The 12173-nt window shown below is 42.9% G+C and overlaps 1 protein-coding gene across 1 annotated transcript in view; it reads left to right on the top strand.

Annotated features, from left to right (window-relative positions):
* The first annotated feature begins 3594 nt into the window (after positions 1-3594).
* The window catches only part of LOC139747350 (protocadherin Fat 3-like), a 269421-nt gene continuing 260842 nt past the window's right edge, over positions 3595-12173 (top strand). Inside the window, exon 1 of the mRNA XM_071659558.1 lies at positions 3595-4395. The gene's annotated coding sequence lies outside the window, so the exon portion shown is untranslated. The remainder of the gene's footprint in view (positions 4396-12173) is intronic.

Here is a 12173-nt window from a genome sequence, read left to right on the forward strand (position 1 = left end):
ACACACACACACACACACATGCCCACCAGGACTGTGCAAATAGGTAATTACAAATATGTAATTACTCACACTTGCTCACAGGTCTCCCCACAGTGACACACTATGACCCTCTACCACATATTAGCGGCCCTACACACACATCCTTTCCTCGTTAGACCAACTCCCTCTCTCTAGCCATGAACGTGTTCCTCGTCCAACTGTTCATTCCATTTCATCTACTTCAAATCATTTTTCCTTTCTTTTTTAGCCATCTAACATCAGACTTGTCACTGTCCTGCTATGTTGTTGAAAGATTTCAACAAAGAGGAGGATAAGGGTGTAATAGCTGAAGAATATGTCAATTGCTAGTATATACAGTCACCGTTGATGGACAGAATATCTATCTATCTATATCTCTGACGCCTGTTCCACTCAGGGACTCCTTCAGTGGGATGGCATCATAGCAAACAGAGTGTCCATAACTAGAGAACTCAAGTGCCGCATCTTAGCCTTCATGCCTCGCCCATAACAGGCCACTGGCAGAGTGCAAATCTAACGCAATGTTTGCAGAGGCTCTTAATGATTACTTCTCTATCTAATGCTCCTACCTACTTCTTCTACTTCATGTTACTACCTAATGTTCTAGCCTAAATATTCCTACCTACCACTACTACTACCTACTGATCCTACCATCTCGCCAAAAGCCATCGGTGCTATAATTGACAGTGACCGCTCAAGAACGTGTTAAGTGCTAGTATTCAGAGTAACCTATGAAGAAAGTGCTGGATAATGTCTACAAGTGACACTTGAGGAACCTTAAGAATCGCAAAATTTTCAAAGTGACTTTGTCTTATATAGGCTTAGGTCTTAACGTGCGAAATTTCATATAAAATTAATCCTACAGCTTTTGTTAACGGACATTATCCTCGGCAGTTCGCAAGGAGTTTTGCAGGAGCAGGAACCTCCAAATACTATTGAGATGCAAATACGAAGTGTTTATGAAGCCGGCAGAGTGAGAGGATCTACAGAGGCAAGACTTTTAAGGAGGTGGAGAGAGAGAGAGAGAGAGAGAGAGAGAGAGAGAGAGAGAGAGAGAGAGAGAGAGGAGTCTTATGTAGTACCTTAGGTAAGCGTGGGAAAAGTTGCGTAAAATAATGAATTTTGTAAGTTGCGTAAAAAATGAATTTTGTAACGTAAATCCTTCGAGAAGTTAACACCTGTATATGAAAGACAGGATTGGAACATGCGTCACTTAAGTGTTAATATCTACTGGTTTTAAGAACTAGAAAGCTCACTATGCTGGATTTTTCGCTAGATCTTTCGGGTATTAGTAGAACGCCGTGACTGATCATATTTTAAGCGTAGTATTAACCTACGTTTCCCCCCCTTCTACTTTTTTCCGCTAACCTATAACGTACAATATCGTTATTTCTGTATCGAAATGGGTTAATTTCGTCGTCTTTGAACATGATTCTAAAGTGGATTTATGTGGGAAGGGAAATGAGTGATGCGTTCAAAAGATAACAGTTGCGTAAGAAACATATTGATATAATAAAAAAAAAATGAGGACCAACAGTGTCATGTCTATAGCTGGGAAAAGATACAAGAGAGGAGTATATACCAACAAATATGCATAGTATCCCTGGGAAGACCAGGTGCAACACGGCCATATCTGTAGCACTGGGTAATATCTACTCACTCGTAGGAAACTTTGTTGAAATAAAAAAGGAAGACATATGGGTCAACATTTTCGACGTAGAGGCAGATCATGCACCTCAACCCCTCCCGAGTGACCGAATTCGGCAGTTCAATAGATGAAATAAAAAAACAAAAACAAATCTACCTACATTGAGTCTATCTAATACGAGTGACGGTAATACACGGAGTTTATGAAATATTCAGGAACTGGAGCATTAAAGAAGAAAGGAAAAAGTATTGGGGATGGAGTTTGGGAACAGAAACAGTGTCAGGTTCTAGAGGTTATAGGTTAGAGGTCTGGGGAATTTAAGAACGTGATCACTCAGGCGGAGGACAAGATCTAAGATCTCTCGGCTCACAGGCCGGGGGAGGAGGTCAGTAACGTCATTCCAGGGTTGAAAAGAAGTAAAAGACTGGAAATTCAAGACTCTGGAATTTAAGAGTGTATATATATATATATATATATATATATATATATATATATATATATATATATATATATATATATATACATTGGAGAGGATGAATGTTTTGGACAATCACATGTTTACCAAATGGCGTCCTAGCTTCGTCTCTTCGATGTATATCAACTGACTTATATTTCTCTCTTGTGTCTCTCCTGATGATGTGATTATTACACGAAAGTGCACTTGGGAACTTATCGTGTTTCATTTTCCCCGCGGACTCATAGGAATATATATATGTGTGTGTGTGTGTGTGTGTGTGTGTGTGTGTGTTTAGTTGCCTACGTGCACTTTAAGGAAAGAGTTCTCGTGGGGCCTCATCATTTCAACTTTTTGTACTATCACACGACTTCTTAAACTTCCAAATCTTAAGAAGCAGAGACCAACGAGCTTCTTGTTAAGACAAGGAGGCCATTCGACTCCGTGGTAAGACAAGGAGAGCAGTGGAAACCGTGTTAAGACAAGGGGGGCAATGAATGGACTCGTCTGAAGACAAGGAAGGCAATGAATGAACTCGTTTAAGGACAAGGAACTTCTCCACCTTCTAAGCATCATTATCCAGTTTATTCCATTCATCGACTACCAATACTAGAAAAATGTATACTAGTTTTGGCCAATCGTAGGATATCAACAACTCACTGAATAGTTCCCTAAGCCCGTATGATATTGCTATTCTAATATTTGCGAGCAGATAGTCTGGTTTGCTTTACTCTTCTCGTGTTGTGGACTCTGACGACAGATTTAGAGACGATGGCTACGCCCCCACGTCTCTCTCTCTCTCTCTCTCTCTCTCACACAGGTTCCTGAAGCTTATCTCCTGCTAGATAATATTCATATCGAGGCCTCATTTCACTCCATCCCATTCTCCTCTTCGCTCTCTAACTCCCCGATTACTTTGACATCATCCGCACACATATACGGGCAAGAGTCACCGCGCCGGAGTTTATTAGCATAAGTGACCGCTGTTAATAATGCCTTTGTCAATGACTCTGGCTTGGCGGCCAGTAATGAAGTTTGACGAGACTGCATTATCATCGTCTGTTGACCAAAGCGATTACGGTCTCGTCGTGGAACTTCTGCACCCAAAGAAGTCCGTCACTGCCCTGCTCATGATTGAAGCGCACCCTTGAATCTGCAAGAGCCCCATAAATGCAGTCCACGAGTTGAATAATCAAATTTTATAATATATATATATATATATATATATATATATATATATATATATATATATATATATATATATATATATTAGTTGTGTATGAGAGACAGTGACAGAAAGGAAGGAAACCCCATAAGCTTATCCCTCAACGAGAAGCACCAGCTTGACGAAGCAGATCTGCAACCAGTCCCCGTGACCTTAGGCTGCACACTGAATGTGAGAGGCGCGGTGATGGAGGAGAATGGTGGTGGGGCCGGCGGGCGGGAACCTGCCTCACTCCCGCCTCGACCCTCGCCCAGGAAGGTCCGCTGCCGACCTCCTCTCCTACATTCTGCCCGCAACACTCCACGCGTCTTCGCGCAAATCTTACCCACACTGACAAGATTAATCGGAGAGAGAAAAAAAAAAAGGTTCGACGTGGAAAACAGTGTTATAAAAACTTATGTAAATTGTTCATTGGTAGAGTCTTACGTTAGACAGAAACGACAAGTTCTGGGGTGTCGAAGCTTTGAACAGTATCGCAGTGTGGCTACTAAAGAACACTAGAAAAAGTGCTATTATCCTGTACATTAAAGATATTCAAGTAAATCAAGAAGCACGGACGAAACATGAATGGTTCATTTGACAATTGTTATGCCAACATCCCATCTTTATCAACGTACTGATAATACGTTTCATGTGTGCTGAACTAAGAAAATTTATTGATTCGACCCCAAAGACGTTAAAGTTGCTTAAAGTGACTCTTCATCCACCTTTACTGACAATATATACACAATTCCCTCACATGTGCAAGTGCCTGCTTTCGAATGGAAGCAAAATACACATGATCTGTTGACGCAATAAGGAAACATTGAATTCCCTCCCGGTGGGGAAGATCGCGAGCCCTCGTCGAGAAGTTAGGAGGAAGATGAGGTTTGCGTCGTGAGGGAAAATAGGAAAATATCGAATATATTCCCGGAGGAATAGAAGAGGGAAGGATCTTGCCTCCCGGTTGTGTATTTACGGCCCGAGTCGTCTGTGGTTCGTCTGATAAGGCCGAGCGACGCTGACGACCACAGCTGCTGCTGGTAGTGGTGGAGGCTCCTCCTGCAGACGGTAGGTAGCCTTAGCTCTCTCTCTCTCTCTCTCTCTCTCTCTCTCTCTCTCTCTCTCTCTCTCTCTCTGCTAAAAAAAAATCTGAGAAACTAAGTATCATACATTATCATTATAAATTTTTCGACCAAGGCCCACTTTCATCTGCAACTGCCCATGGAATTTCCACAAACCCAGAACCATATCCTCCACACACAATAAATGGCTGGGGAAAAAATGCCATAAATTTTCCAAATATATCCACACACACACACACACACACACACACACACACACACACACACACACATACACGAGACTTTTCTCAAAGAAGAACTTTTTTTTCGAACTATACCCTAGTGTCCTCCTAAGACTCAGCAAATGCCACGTACAGAATCTAAAGTACATTTGTTCCTACAGTGAAAAACAGAATATAAAACTCTTTAGCATAAGCGAAAAATTAAAGATTATGAATGCCCCTCGCCTGCGGCTGTAGGGTTACTACAAACATTAAAGTCGAAATTAATAAAATGGTTCAGAATAAGGTCACCATTAAAAGAGCGAGCTATGCCATTGTGTTGAATAGATTGCAATATTGCACTCAAGGGGGGAGGGGGGGTCTATATCACGGTACTCAAGGGGTTAAGACCATGGTGTACTCGTGGGTTTGAATGATTACAGTAATCGTACTCACTGTAATCGTACTCATGGGGTTAAGTCAAGGTACTTACGGGGGTAAAATCCCCTGAGTTCCACGACTTGACTAACCATCGGATACGATGCCAGTCCTACGAGTACGATAACTCACCCCTAAGTACGATGACTTACGCGCCTTAAGTACTATAATCCCGCTTGAAGGTCGACATGACACCTTGAATACAATGTCTCAACCCTTCAAGTACAATTATCAATTACCATTCAGCCACTTGAGCATCGGAAGATGAGAACTTTCAGTGCAGTGACCCGACTCGACCCTTGAGTGTCCCTTCAGTGGGATGACGGAACCCTTCAGTACGATGCCGTAACCCTTCAGTACGATGCCGTAACCCTTCTGTACCATGACGTAACCCTTCAGTACCATGACGGAACCCCCTTTTAGCCATAACTTAATTCAACGTACTCAAGGGGTTGTCATGATACTGAAGGGGTCAAGCCACCCTACTCATGAACCTAAAGTCTATCGTACTGCAGGGGTTGAATCATCGGTGCGTTAGTCGTAACATCAATAAGTCGTCGTAGGATTAACGACACAGGCAGATGAAAGGGTGAGGCCCTAGCTACAACAGCTGTAGTGATACATTGATGTAGATAATTGTAGCTCCGAGCTACAGCAACAGTAATAACACTTGTCGTAGATCTTATAGCCCTCTGCTACAATGCTTGTGATGACACCTGACGTGGACACTGCAACTCTTGTGCTACAGCAGCAGTAATAACACCTGTTATCGGACTTAAAGCTCCCTGGTACAACAGCTGTAATAACACCTGCTGTAGAACTTTCAGCGCCTAGCTACAGTGTAACAGCAGCTACTTATAACATATAACTCCCAGCTACAACAGCTTTAATGACACCTGTTGTAGAATTTTGTGTCGCTCCGTGTGAGGATAAATCAGGAAGATGAACAGAAGAATATAGTGTAGATCACAGTATAGACTAAAAGGAAGATGAAGAATGAATATTTCAGAAGACAAAGTGAAATAATGTGGGTAACACCTTATTTTTTCATGATTCATTTCTTGTCGTATCATTGCTGAAGTGTTATTTGCTGCTTCCGATTTTGCTTTTGTTCCATTCAGCTTCCGAACAGAAGCTGATGAATGATACACTTGTAGATTCACTGGAACGTATATCTACACTTGTAGATAGCTTACTGGCACAAACTCACCAACGTGTAGCTTTGAGCACAGTCTAGCAGAACGCCGCGTTCCAGTGACTTATGAACTTCACAGATTAACTATTGAAGTAACTGAATATGAAACACACGACCATAAACCTAGTCAATTTACTTAATAGGATATAAAACAAATTGTTTTTTTTTTAGGCGGGGGTTCCGGTAGGTTAATAAAAAAAACTCTGTCGGTTTGAAAGCTCCATATATCACCTTTGTTGTAAATCTAATAAAATTTGTGTTTTATTGGCGTGCCGTCAGCTTGGTGATTAATAATGTTTGAATGTTAAATGGAGGAAGGAAAAAAAATAATGAAGTTTCTGACGTTTGAAACGTAGTCGAATGCAGTCGATTCAGAATTTTTTACTTATTTTTTTTCTTTTTCTTTTTTGGAGGTTTTCAGTTGTCTCGAGGCCAAGGATTGGTTACTACATTACGTAGGCGGTATGGCTCGAGCTCTGCGATTGGTTAGTACGGGAAAAGGGGTAGGTAATCTCGGAAATAGTGATTGGTTACTGAAAGATGAAGATGGTGTGTGTGTGTGTGTGTGTGTGTGTGTAAGGCCTATGTTGCGACTAGGTTACTACAGGATGTGGACACTAGATACTCTCGGAACCAATGATCTGATGACACTGTCTTGACTGACGTAACGATAGTTGTCACTGGCTGTCATTACGAGTGACGTAACAGTCTGTAACGGGCTAATATCTATATATATTTTTTGAAGGAAGGATTGCACTACCGCCTTGAGCTCAAGGGTTGCGTACCATTGCCCTCAAGGGGCCATACCATCGTCCACTAGGGTCGTGCTATTGTGTTCATGGGTTGTAACATCGCCTGGAAAGGGTCGTTCCAGCATCCTCAGCGGTCGTAACTAGGCGCTTACAGGGTCGTATCATTCAAGAAACATCATCTACTACATTTCACTATTAAAGAAAAAGATAAAGAAAAAAAAGGAAGTGGAAATCCACTGATTCTCCATTTATAGTGATAAGCGCTGTTCATCACTGAACCAATGAACTTCTCAGTGACAGCGACCACATGAAAAGTGACTGAACACAGTTGCCGTGCAAGCTAATGCTACCTTAAAGTCCACGAAACACCCCCAGTCAACGCTGAACACGTGCACACCACGTCAACCTTCATAAACCTCGCGTTGATTGAACATACCTCACGACGAGTTCAGTATTTCCAATGCACGCTGAACATTTCCGACGTGCTTTGAACAACTGTCGAGTGTAATGGTCGTTCTTTAAATGTACTCTTCAATTTCGTTCATGGATGTTCACTGCCTTTCATTCGGTTGAGCATATCCCTACTAAGTGTAACATATCTCATACATGGTTGAACATGTCTTATTTATCTTTAATATTCCACACACTTAAATATGTCTCGTTTATGTTCAATATTCCACAAACATGGTTGAACATGACTTATTTATATTCAATATTCCACACACGCAACTGAACATCGTCTTATTCATGTTCAATATTCCACACATGTCGTTGAACATGCTTTACTTATGTTCAATATTCCACACCCATGGTTGAACATGCCTCATTATTGTTGTACATTACTGAAACGCGGTTGAAAGGTTGAACATGGCTCACTGTTTCTGAACATTACTCACATGCGGCTGAACTTGCTTGCCTTCGTGCGTGTTGAACACCAACCTCACCCACAGACAGCGAAGCTTATGAAGGTTGCAAGGTAACAGGATTATCCTTTAGGCTTAAAACCTTTTTAACTGAATCCGACCCGAAGTCAGGATAGCCAGCAGTGTGGATGTGCCAGCAGGGTTGGCAACAATGTTATTGTGCCTGCAGGACTGCCAACAGTGTGGGTGTGTCAGCAGGGCTGCCAACAGTGAGGGTAAAACGATACAAGTTTTCCAACAAGTAATACAGTTCAGCGGATCATGTTCGGGAAGAAGAAGTACAGGGATGTTTCACATACATCTATTACTGTGAATGAACGCTCCTCTCTCTCTCTCTCTCTCTCTCTCTCTCTTCTCTCTCTCTCTCTCTCTCTCTCTCTCTCTCTCTCTATCTATCTATCTATCTATCTATCTATCTATCTGCATCTCCGTCAATCATCTATCTTTGTCTGCATGTATCCCATTTATCTACCTCAGATGTTACAATTCTAAGTCCAAATTCTGAGACTGACTCCGCGATACCTAGGTTAGCCACGATGCTTTAGGTTCTGGTTTCGAATCCTGATTCAAGTGGGAGACGCAGAGTCAACCCCAGCTGTTCATCCTCCACTACAGTGGCCAGTCGATAAGTAGACCTGTGGTCCATACAGTGAGGCCCAAAGATACGACGATACGACCTATAAGCAACCCCTGATCACGACCACATGAAACACGACAACACGACTCCTGTACAAAACGACGCGACCTTTCTTCTTCTTCCTCCTCGTCTTTCTTCTTCATCCACCTAAGTATCGAGCGTCTACGCCATTTCTTCCTTTTGGAGCGGATATCTTACCCGTCAAAGTGGAGTTGGAGGCAACGCATTTAAGTTATGGTTAAGAAAAGACCTCGACAACTATTTCGTTTCCTCAAATTGACGACTTGATGCGATTTGCGCCTCCGTAGGGACACATAAAAGATTAATAAGAAAAAAAAAGGTAAAAAATTTCTCCTAGGTTATACAAGTCTCCTTTTCCCAGTCTTGTCACACTAACCCCTTTTGTTCCTGATCTCCGCCACTATCAGAAATCCCCGACAACGATCCATGGCCGTGTGCTGCTTGTATTTCTTTGTAGTGTGAGCAACCGCGCTCTCTCTCTCTCTCTCTCTCTCTCTCTCTCTCTCTCTCTCTCTCTCTCTCTCTCTCTCTCTCTCTGACCCCGTGCAAACTCGGCGATTCTAAAATTTCCTACTTTCATATTACCAAATATTTCCCTCCCCAACAAACTTTCCAGAGTTTTTGAGTTGTTTTGTTTTGGTGGTGGGTGGGTGGGAGGGGATGATGATGATGATCCCAATAACGCTAATTGCACCTATTTTGCGAATTCCAAAATTCGACTGACGGGTGAAGCCATTTTTAAAGTCAACACTGACGAACTTGTACATTAACACTGTTAACCTACAGGAAACAAAATTTAGTTGTCCCTTAATTTCTGTTTTTTTTTTTTTTTTGGAGTTAACGTCCAATCAGACGTCAGCGTGATAAATACGACCAATCCCAGAGGAGTAAATTGACGTCTGGTCATGATTTCGACCAATCGAAGGCCACGGTTGCAGGACCAAAGTAGGGGTGTGGCGTCTCTACAGACCAATCCAGGTCTACCTTTAAGGTTAGATTTTAGTGATGGAGATTATACATGCGCGCGATGATTGGCTGGTTGGTTGGTTGGTTGGTTGGTTGGATGGATGGATGGATGGATGGATGGATGGATGGATGGATGGATGGTTGGTTGGTTGGATGGATGGATGGTTGGTTGGCTGATTGGTTGGCTGACTGGTTATTTCGGCATTAAACCAATCAATTGCCAGGGTCACTGGGACCATGAAGATCAATATAAATAACCAACACTCGAAGCATCTACGAAAAAGAAGAACACCTCCTTCGGGTGCTAAGGATATGACCACATACATTCTCACGACGTACATGGCCCCTGCCTGTGTGGGAGGGCTTTGGCGTGGGGTTAATAGCTGTAATCAATTAGCTGATGGATATAGAGGTTCTCACCAATGAACATTTATCTCCTGCCTCAACCTAAACCTACCCGACGTGTGTACAAAGTTATTCCAACGGCAACTCTAGAACCACAGGGTCGCTTTGCTTACATATACTATCTCCTTTTTCTGACAAGTACATATTTCTCACGCACTGAAGAATTTAAGGAAATTCACAGAAAGGTAAGAATGGCAATTCCTGGAAAAAAAAAAAAAGGAGCAAATGCTAAAGGCCTCTATACCCCTTGAGGGAAGCGAAAAGCTGTATTCACTTGAAAGTAACCGAGATGTAATCCTGTGATACAGATGTTGGGAAACCGAGTGAGTGGACTGAGGAGAAATTAACAAGAGGTAATGCAGAAACATCTGAAACAGACAGCAAAACTATATCAGTTGGTAAACTGCTTGGCAGCGACCAATGATGACAGCGAATGCGACGTAAATCATATCTTAGGAGGCCCCGCTAACGATATTGTCGCTGGACATTGCAAACACAGGAGAAAACAACGGCGAAGAACGGTAAACAGTGGAGGAAAGGGGGAGGACCAACGGTAAACAGAGGGGGGAGAGAAGATGGAGCGATTGGAGGAGAAGCAGGTGGCAAACAATAACAAGAGGATGGAGGAGGAGGGAAAGGAGGAAGTGGACGACGGAATCAGGGAGAGGCGTATGGGAGATGTAGATGACAGCAGTAGCAGGAGGAGGCAAGATTCAAAGTTATCAAATAATTAGAAAAAAGGAGGAAGGGATCAGGAGGAGTCCTACTGGGTGGTGTTATGGAGAGGACGAGAGATTTAAGACATCAAGCAAAATATACAGAAGGACAGAATAAGCTGCTGAATGTAATACTAATTAAAAGGAAAATACGGAGGTGTAGAGCTGTAGTTGTTAGAATCACCAGAGGCAAGAGACCACGCCGTAAGACGCTGCACTTACCAAACCGTCACCAGACACCAAAGAGCCCGGGACAGATGTAATGCAAGAGGCAAGACCATGCAAAACACCAACGGTAAACAAACATTCACGACTGTCGAGAATAATTTTTGTCAGCGTCCGCCTCTTGTCTTCTCGCTTTTCAGTCTTCGTCATCCTCCTCCTCCTCCTCCTCCTTTTCCTCTTCCTCCTCCTTCACTGTCTACTCTCCCTTCTCCTTTTCCTTATGGATTCCACTCCTCCCCCAACTCAGCTCTCCTAGAACCCTTCTGTCTTGTCAAACCCTCCTGTATCCCGTTAACCTACACTTCCTCAACACTAATACCATCCCCTGCCATCCCTTCTGCTCTCACGCATTCCCTTCCCATTGCCACCTCTCCCCCTTCTCCTCTCTCCCAGCGGGCTCTCCCTGGCATCCATCAGTGGCAGTGAGTGTGACGGACGGCCAGGGGAAATACGATTAGCTTGATCCACGAAACGTACTGAAAATATTTAAACATTCTATCTTGATTACAGGGGAAGGCTTCGATGCAAATCATGACTCGTTCATTTACAGTTACCCCGGGACAACGTGGCGTTGTGCATTTCTCCAGCACGCGCCAATAAGGATCACTTGGTTCTATAGTCCTCACTAACATATGTCAATAAAGGATGTGAAACCTTTGGAATATACATCATTAAAGTACCTGATACCTTTCCCATCCCATTCAGCTGCGACTGCAGCTCTAGCGTCTTCCACTTCGAACACACTTATGAACTTGTCATTCCACTCCTCGCATATCTCTACATCGTCCTCTGCATCTCTTCCTTCAGAATCCCTTAGCCCGATTCACCGTTCTTAATCCAACAATTTAACTCCGGATGAAGACATGGGAAAGCCGTAAATTATCCTCTGCCATGTTTCAAAATATTCTTTTTAAAGTTGCCTTGCGCATTCTTCCTTCACTTGCTGTAACCATTCCTTGCTGGCTGGCTATCATGCCAACCTGTATATCCTCTACTTCATGTCCCAACACACTTATGCTCTCTGAGATCTTTCACTGAACCCAGTGACTCTCTTTTTCAAACCCTCCCTCTTTAATTGCAGCGAAAGGTACCCAGGTTCTAAATCCTTCACCGTAAATCTCGGAGAACCTTCCAAAACAATTCTCTATATTAGAACTCTGTGACTCCAATTCCTAATGGTGTGTGTGTGTGTGTGTGTGTGTGTGTGTGTGTGTGTGTGTGTGTGTGTGTGTGTGTGTGTGTGCGTGCGTCTGTGTGCGTGTGTGTTTAATGCATGACATTCTTTG

The sequence above is a fragment of the Panulirus ornatus genome, chromosome 68, assembly GCF_036320965.1.
Source record: "Panulirus ornatus isolate Po-2019 chromosome 68, ASM3632096v1, whole genome shotgun sequence".
NCBI lineage: Eukaryota > Metazoa > Arthropoda > Malacostraca > Decapoda > Palinuridae > Panulirus > Panulirus ornatus.